Here is a 9,187-nt window from a genome sequence, read left to right as displayed (position 1 = left end):
TCACTACTGCTACTGCTATACAACTGTTGCTAAAACTCTTGCGAGCAAGTCTGTTTCCAGGTGCAGCTGAATTGACAACTCCGTTGTTAAGGCTTACAAATATTCTTTGGCTCCCCTTGTGTCGAATCAATAAATTGGGTTTTACTTCCCGTGAAGACTGTTGCGATCCGCTATACTTGTGGGTCATCAGTCGTCATGCGAAGACGAGGAGGGTGCAGGTGACGGTGAGCGTGGGGCCGTTGCTGCTCCACCACGGCGGCCCCTTCCCCGGCCTCGGGGGCGCCCAGTAGGGGTGGAATCGAGCCGAGCCGAGCCAGCTCGAGGCTCGGCTCGTTGAGGCTTGACAGTTTCGAGCCGAGCCTAGGCTTGGCTTGCTGCAAATAAAAGACTAAAAAGGGGGCTCGAGGCTCGGCTCGGAGGGCTCGTGGCTCGGCTCGTCGAGCTCACGAGCCGGCCACCAAAAATACCCCACCATGAAAATTGGAAATTTTCTCCTGCTGAGAGAACGATTCTCCACGTCAAAAAAAAAGAACGATTCCTCTCTTTCTCTGCATCATTCTCGCACGCTCGCTTAGGGCCGAGCCTAGGGGAACAATGCCGGCGCCGCCACCCTCGCCGGCCTCCACCACCAACGTCGGCCGCCGCCGCCCCTTCTCCAGTCCAGTCTCCAATGGATCCCTCGACCCCGACTACCTCCCCCTGTCCTCGCCTAGGAAGCTAGGACGCGCGTGGCGCGCCTAGGGTTAGCTGCGGTGGCGGGTGCCGCCCCGTCGGCCGACTCAGCCTTCCGCCTCCCGGCCCTCCGACCGCCTGCCCTCCGCATGTCAGCTCGCCGCCCGCCCCGCCGGCCCTCCACCACCAGTCCACCACCGGGGATGGTAAGGTAAGGTCTGATCTGGTGTGTAAACTGTAATGCAATACTGTTATTTATTTTCTTTTTTTGTTACTTTCTTCCAGTCCCGTTCCCCTCTATCGTTTGCATGTGTTGTCTGCATATTTTTGATATAGGGTCAGTGATTCTTAGTTTATTTGTAGACGGATTTGACTGTGTTTGTATGCATATTCTTGATATAGTCTGTGCGGGACGAGGAAGAAGAACAATAGAGAATTTTCTTCAATGACATGAATGGATTTTCTATGCTGCGGTAGGACAACCTGCTGGAAGATTATCTGTAATACTACTTGTAGCTGACGCGGCCATGTACTACAGATGGGTTGGGCCTAAATTAATGTATATACCCATATATGTTATGACTGAAATGATATTCTCAGTCGCTGTTTGCAGTTTCTGCTTATTTGTTCTATGCACACTAAATTTAGCTGGTAGAAAATCGGTGAACTCAGATGACATTAGTTTGATCAGGTGTAAATTCCAAATAGTAAGGATAATTCCAAATTGTTATTTTGCATCGAGCCTTCGAGCCGGCTTGCGAGCTTCATCGAGCGGGCTTGTCGAGCCTCGAGCTTTGATCGGAAGGTTTAGGCTTGGCTTGTGTGCCCTTCGAGTCGAGCCGAGCCCGAGCCAAGCCTTGTCGAGCCCGAGCCGAACCTCGAGCCTCAAGCTTTGTGTCCACCCCTAGCGCCCAGGGCCGCGGCCTCGACCGCCTCGCCGGCCACCAGGACCGGCCATGGACTTCCTCGCGGGCCTGGATGCGTCGCAGGAACACTCGACGGCGCTACGGTCGAGCTTTGTGGCGGCTAGGGTTTCTTTGGAGGAGTGGATGTTTACACCATCCTACATGTTTACATAAAACACCATATTATGAGCCATTCCTAACAAATATGAATTATTCCATCACAAATACTAGGCATATGTAACACATTTGAATGCATTTGCTAGGCAAATATTACACATTTCAACACATACATACATAGGGTTTCAACACATACATGTGAAATTTCATATCTAGATTTCAACAAATCTATGGTTCAAACACATGCATACATGAGGCTACGAATTTCAACACATACACTACAATATAGAGTCCACAAAAAAAATTCCATGTCTAGGGTTCATGTCCAAATCTAGCAAGATCTATGGAATTAGTGGATGAATGAAAAAGATTCGAAGGGATTACCTTGAGAAATGGATGGAGAAGAGATTGGCCGGACAGATCTGATGATTTGGTGGTGGATTTGGTGGGGGGAGAGGGGGGAGGAGGAGGAACCGCCGGCCGCCTCCTTTTCTTGACGCGAAGCAGAGAAAGAAAGAAGGCTGGGTCGGACTGGGGGCGGGCGCGGGCACGACACATAAGTGGATGTGTGGCGCCCTTCCGAGCGGCGCCATAGTTTCACCGGCGCCACACATCCTGCCACGTCAGATCGGCCAACAGCTCAGCGTCGAGGACGCCACGTCAGCTAAGAGAGTGGCGCCGCTGGCACAGGGCGCCACACAATGAGGTGTGACATCGATGTGAGGAGCGCCACATAAAAGGGTTAAATGAGTGAAATAGTTTGACCGAAGGTGCTATAGTTTCGACAAAGGCTGTGTAAATCGCCAACAGAAACCTCGATCGTCAAGTCATCACAAACAAAAGAAGAGAAATCCATCGTCTTCCCGGGAAGAGAGCCTCGCCCTCGTGGCCTTCCTGTCATCTCGCGTTAAACAAAGACAATCCCTTCGTCTTCCCTGAGAGCGGAAGAGTGCCTCACCCTCAACGCCCTTACGCCATTGTTGCCGATCGATCCGATCCACTCCCCAACGTAACGGTGGTGAATAATCAAGTACTCCCTCCCAGTATTGTATTCCCGGCCATCCCGCCGACGTTACAGCGCTCACGCTCTCCCTCCACCGTCTCCTCCGTGAGCTCGCGTCAACGCCGCACTCCCTCCTCCGTGCGCTCGCGCTCCAATGTCCTCGCTACCGTCCCGTCAGCACCGCACTCCGCTCCTCCCACGGCGTCACATGCGCTGCCTTCCCGGCACGAAACCTAGCACTATAAGAGAAACCTCCCAACTCCATCCCATGGCGCCCGCGACAGTATCTCGCAACCGCCCCACGCACTTCCCTTTCGCCACCGTCGACGACTCCTCGCCAATCCGAACCCATGGCGCCCGCAGCAGCAACCAGCCCACACACCCTCGCCTCTCCGGTCTCCGCACGTATCTTTCTCCGTTCCCGAAACTAGGAGGAACAGCAGCGGCCTGTCCATGTCAGTCGGCCTGCGCCGTGCCGGGGATTACTGTGCTTCATTTTCGGTGGAGCAGGATGGTCGCGGCGGCGTCGTCGACCGAGATGCCTCCCGCGGCGAGGGGGGAGGAAGGGAAGAAGACCTTTGTGGAGGAAATGAAGGCTGTCGCGGTGCGGATGCACACCAAGGACCAGGCCAAGGGAGGGGAGAAGGAGCCCGATAAACTGCCAGTCAATGTGCGGGAGCCTACCGTCGAGGGCTACCTGCAGTTCCTCGTTGACAGCAAGCTCGTCTTCCAGATGCTCGAGACCATCGTCGATCGCCCCGTCGTCCCCTGCTGTGAGTGATTGCAAACCCTCGCAATTGGTGTTCCCTGCCTTTTTTTCTCTCGAAAATTCCACTAATCTATTAATAATCATCAATACAAAAAATCTAAAAATAATAAAAAATTACAAATAAATTCACTGAATCACGACAATAGATACTAGCGCAAGCCAAAGGCGCACCGCCATCATCGTCCTTCCTTTATTGGAGCTTGTCGTAGTAGAATTTGTTGTAATAAATAGACGGAAAGTCGTCGTGCTAAGGTCCTAAAAGACCAGCGCACCAGAGCAACAACCATTTCCAACGATGATAACCGTAGATCGAAAGAGACTGAACTGAAACTATACCATCGAACACAAAAACCGACCAGATCCTAGAAGATCAGCCAGACACACGACTCCACCCGCCCTCCGCGGTGCTAGACGCACCACTAGAGCGAGGATGGGGCGAGAAGGACCTTATTCTAACTTCAGGATGTAGCCGCCGTCTCATCATCCCAGACAATGAAAACAAACTAAACGAAGAACTGAAACCTTTCTGCCTGCGAGAGGCCGCGGTCCGCCACGCCTCCAAGATCCCAATACCACTGGAGACGGAGTGGACCGGCAGCATCGCCAACGAGAGGGACAAAACCCTAGATGGATTATGCAACAACTAATTTGTGACCAAACAATAGAGACCTTTAGCTGCATAGTTATATTAACAACACTGTCAAGGAAATTGTTCATCGGCTACTACTCGGTCGGCTGACGATTAACGATTAATTAGGTAAAGCGGCTTATCAATCGCCCAACGAGTACGGATTAATCAATGGATTTTTCAACACTAGAACTGTGTGGTCACTCAGTTAGAACTGGAAAGTTTTAGCTCAATGGACTAGTTTATCCTGCTTGGAACAATAAATGTCGTAATTACTGAAATCTCATAGTGGTTCCCTGACATGTTATCTATAACCCGTTTCTGCCGTAATTTATAGTTACCTAGGAAGGGGCTGGAACAGTTCTTTCATCATTATTGGCTAGATACTGCTAATTAACATTTTAGTTTTCTATATGTCTTTCAGATGCGGAGTTTCGTAATACTGGGTTAGAGAGATCAAAGGCACTGAATAAAGATCTGAAATGGTTCAGCGAACAAGGTCACAAAATTCCAGAACCATCTGCTCCTGGCACTGCATATGCTTCCTATCTAGAAGGGTTGTCTGAGAAGGACACCCAAGCATTTATCTGTCACTTCTATAATGTGTACTTCGCTCACTTTTCTGGAGGTCGAATGATCGGCACAAAGGTACTATTTTCAGCACGGAACCTTATACCAAAACGTTCACGCGATATCTAATAGTGTGTGTTTGAATGGCTTCTATATTGTTGTTAACAAGGTGTTGTTTGCACTGGTTCTTTTTTTTTTTGCGAAAAAGTTTGCACTGGTTCTTAAACCTCAATCTTATGATTTTAGTGATTGAAATCCCAACTGAAGATAGTAATATGTTATTACTGTATGCACTCAGTTGAGGCCTTGAGGGTCACCAACTCACCATTATATGCACATCTGTTTGTATAATTGTTCTTGTTCTATGTAAATACTTCTGCATTCATTCTATAGCTGGCCATTTCGTTGTGGAACATGAATCCTTGTATTTTACTTAGGGCCTGTTTAGTTCCCAGCCGCACTTTGCCAAGTCTAACTTTGGCAAGTGTGGCAGCCACAAACTACCACAAAGTGTGGTAAAAGTTGGCAAAAAATACACTCTATGATAGCTGGGCCATATAAAAAGTAAAATGTGGCAGCTTTAAAGTGTGATAAGAACCAAACATATACCAAATTGCCAAACTTTGGCTTGGCAAAATGTGGGTAGAAACCAAACAACCCCTTAGTGTATGAACTCTGCTACACGTACGATAGATTCCATCCGATTCCTGTACGACAACAATATCGAACCATTCTCATCTTGCTTCAAAGTGCAGCGCACCATCAGACCTTGCATGTACAAGAATCAGACAAGGATTTGTCGTGTGTGCAGCAGTTCCGTGCAGCCTGTAATCTGTCAGTGTGGCGTGAGGGAGAATTACCTGATCCTTCATTTAACCTAGTGCTCATGCCCTCTTTTCGTTTCAGATTGCTGAGAAGCTTCTGAACAAGAAAGAGCTGGAATTTTACAAGTGGGAAGGCACCCTGTCCCAGCTGTTGCAGGATGTCCGCACCAAACTTAACCAAGTTGCTTCTGTAAGTCCAAGAGCTTTGTTTTCGTGCCCCCATTTTCTTTTCTGCCGGTGTGTGTCTCAGTGTCTTAACCCAATCACATTTCTGCTCAGAGCTGGTCCCGGGAAGAGAAGAACCACTGCCTGGAGGAGACCGAGAAGTCGTTCACCTATTCCATGGACCTGCGCCAAGTATTCACCTGAGTGGAGCCAATAGCGATCTCCATTCCACTTTATGCTGAACATTTCAAATATTAACCCTGTATGTGCACTGGGGAGAAACATGTTCCTATGGACCTGAACTGCCTAGCAATCAAATTTTCATATTCAAATAATCCTTTCACTGCATATGCCTGGGCCTTTTGTTCTTCTCGATCCATTACTTTTCTTTGCTCCTGGTCTGCGGAAGCATGGGCTTGTGCACAAGCTCCAGCTCCATGGGCCTTACTTTCTCCGAGGGTTAGTCTCATCTCTTTCTACTTTTGTTTGACAGAGTTGCTGATTTTGTCAATACTAGTAAGCGTGCCTATGCAACGCACGTCTTGAATATGGATATCTTTAATTATTTTACTATCTTAACAGTAACAATCACTCGATAAAGTTTTAATAAAAATATATAATCAATAAGCCACATACATTTAATGAGGTGGTATTAACATTCTAAAAATTGAACTAATCATTTATCCAGAACCTGAAACACCCTTTTTGTAAATTTGTTTGATTCAGCAGAATTAACTACAGATTTCTCAATACATTGATAAAAAATGAATGTTCCATCTATGGATAAACATAACCTTAACCACCACGAATGCAACCTAGGACTTTGCATCTACATATATGCGAGTTTGCACCGGAAAGAGCAGCATACATAAGTTACTGCCAATATTAGAATCCATGTTGCTAAAAATACTTTATTGTAAATCAGTTGCACAAAAATATAAAAATAACAACAATATGAAACAGAAAAGAGCCATGCATCTTCTCATCTATCATCATAGCACAAACACAAACTACATGGATAGTATGAGAAAAAGTGTTCACAATTCCAGCTGAAGTAAGTGCGTATTGTATAGCTTGAGCCATGCAGAATATATAGTAATAAAGCAGGACAAAACAATATTGACAAATGCAAATTTATATTACTTGCGAAGTCATATAACAAAGTCCAACCATTTTCTGCACGGGGAATACATGAATTAAGCAAACAAAGAAATCTTTCTGCACAGATCCTTTTAGGAAAATCTGTTGGTCCTAGTTACAAACAAAAAAAGCACATACATTTGAACAACCATGATGTGTTATAGAATCCCTACAAAATAAACATGCTACATCTCATTACATACTCGACATTAAATAAAAAATACAAAAGCACAACAAGTCAATTGAAACCAACAATATGGCAATCAAATAGGTGAAAAAAAGCTCAAAAGTGATGAATGAGAACATCAGAAAATGTTGTACGTCAAGCTAATGGAAGCAAACTGTACTTAGCTATCGACGAAGGTAAGACAAACATATCAACCAATAAAAATCATGAGCTAGCGGGCACAACAATCAGTATGGATTCATGGATGATACATCTCTTGGAAATCATTTTGAACTGATCCATATAGAACATACTAATGCAACATACTGTTTTTTTACCTTAAATCAGTTGACCAAGTTCCATAACTGATTAGAAATGTAAAAAAAGAATACATGATCGTTGTCACTTCAAATAATAAGAAACGCCCGTGAAGATCAAGTATATTTCTGCAAAGAAGCAAATATTTCATAAACCGGTGGTTATAACAAACTGCAATGCGAATATCCGAACTTTACCTCAGGACAAGTGCCACTCTGTCAGTGTGCTCCAACCTGCATAAATACATTTCAACTTCCACAACAGAAATTCATCAGTAACTTCGAAGGTTAACTTGGTCTACCATCTAATCCCCACTGTGGAGATTATTATATTTAACTGTGCAATACTACGTATATATATAGGCCATCAAATAATATATCAGTTGGTCTCCATTCTTCTCCCAAATATCAGAACATAGTAGTACAAAACTTGCGCCTGCCGCATGGCATTTCAAACGAATTTTCTTAAACATGTGGGTTTTCTTTTAAAGCTCCTCTAGCTTGTGCAAGCCTTATGAAAACATGCCAGCTTCAGCAAACCTATAAATAAATATAGTAGGATAATAAGTTAGACACCGGTAAATCATTATGTAGCCACGAAGTAACTCAACTCGCATAATCGTCCGCGTGTGGTGGCCGCAGAGTGGAGCGCAAAAGGCAAGAGGGGGTGGCACCCGCGGAACTACGACGGCCAGGTCTGCTTCTGCATTTTCCAATGCAATGATTAGTTGGGAGCATGGTTTATACTTATGTACTATATCTATATGTACCTGTTTTTGTATCCTTCATTATCAATGAGTTATGGAAATTGCACATGATATTGCACATTTTTCATTGTGAAATAGCAGGCTTTGATACACTACTTATCTTTGATACAGACATTAAATTCTGGTTCATAGGAAGACGTACAGATAACCGAAATGCACAACTCAGATCGAGGTAAACAGTTTGTCGAGAGATGAAACCTGTAAGTTACCTTGTGTTAGGCCAGGCAATTAACAACTTCTCTTGGTGAGATCTCAAAGAATACCACGTGGTGGATTAGTCCTTCCAAGATCTACCCGTACATGGATAACTGCATACAAGTTTTCATGATAAATTAATATGGATTTGTGGACCACTAATTCATACTCACTATTCCCCATTTGAATTTGAGTACCTCAAACCTGAATTTTCAATTTGTGGCAATGATGGAGTACAATACAACCATCATGGCTCATTGGACATGATCTTCGGAGGTGTCACTCGCCGTCGAGTTGGTGTGCCAGGTCGTCGATGTGTGACAGCAAGTCTGTTAGGACTAGTGTCCCCGCCGTGTTGGACATGGATGAGGCCGAGGTACTGGTACTATAGCCAGGCATTCTCCCTTGGGCGCGTCCTAGCCGTCGTCGGTTACGACCTTGGTGGTCGGGTAGAGATGCCGGCTGCATTGCATCGGGGCAAAGAGGGCGTGAATTGTATTTTGAGGGACAGGACGACGCGAGTTGCGGCAGGCTATGACCCCATCCTCGACGATGATTTCGTCTCCATGCCAGTGAGGACGTGGCCTCCAGACATGGCTAAGAAGGTTGGCCTCCACGGCAACCTGCTTCTGCGAGCGGCGGGCAGAAGACCAAGGTTCACCGGATCACATTAGTCGTCCGCGTGTGGTGGCTGCAGCGTGGAGATTTAGGGGCAGGAGGAGGCGGCGGCTAGCGGGCTAGGTCTGCTTCGTTGGGGTGTGTTGTGCCCATTGTTGGGATGCCAGGACACATCGGCACATTGTTGGGATGCCAGGACAAAGAGTGGTGTATTCCCGTTCATGGCTTTGTGACTGAAAGTAGTACTAATATGCACATGTTTGGTGTCTAGATAAAAGAGCTTTGTGTGTAAATGATGTATATTGTCTACATGTATAATATATGTGTATCA

The 9,187-nt window shown here is 46.1% G+C and overlaps 1 long non-coding RNA gene and 1 pseudogene across 1 annotated transcript; both read left to right on the top strand.

Annotated features, from left to right (window-relative positions):
* Positions 1 to 526: 526 nt before the first annotated feature.
* Positions 527 to 1,290, top strand: LOC127313528 (uncharacterized). The gene is made up of 2 exons (XR_007859054.1): positions 527 to 883; positions 1,075 to 1,290. It is a non-coding gene; the product is annotated as an uncharacterized lncRNA (long non-coding RNA).
* A 1,848-nt stretch (positions 1,291 to 3,138) lies between these two features.
* LOC127313527 (heme oxygenase 1, chloroplastic-like) lies at positions 3,139 to 5,908 on the top strand (annotated as a pseudogene).
* The last annotated feature ends 3,279 nt before the right edge of the window (positions 5,909 to 9,187 follow it).

The sequence above is a fragment of the Lolium perenne genome, chromosome 7, assembly GCF_019359855.2.
Source record: "Lolium perenne isolate Kyuss_39 chromosome 7, Kyuss_2.0, whole genome shotgun sequence".
Classification (NCBI taxonomy): domain Eukaryota; kingdom Viridiplantae; phylum Streptophyta; class Magnoliopsida; order Poales; family Poaceae; genus Lolium; species Lolium perenne.
The sequence above is the reverse complement of the archived record's forward strand: the minus strand, read 5'-3'. Positions and strand labels throughout refer to the sequence as shown.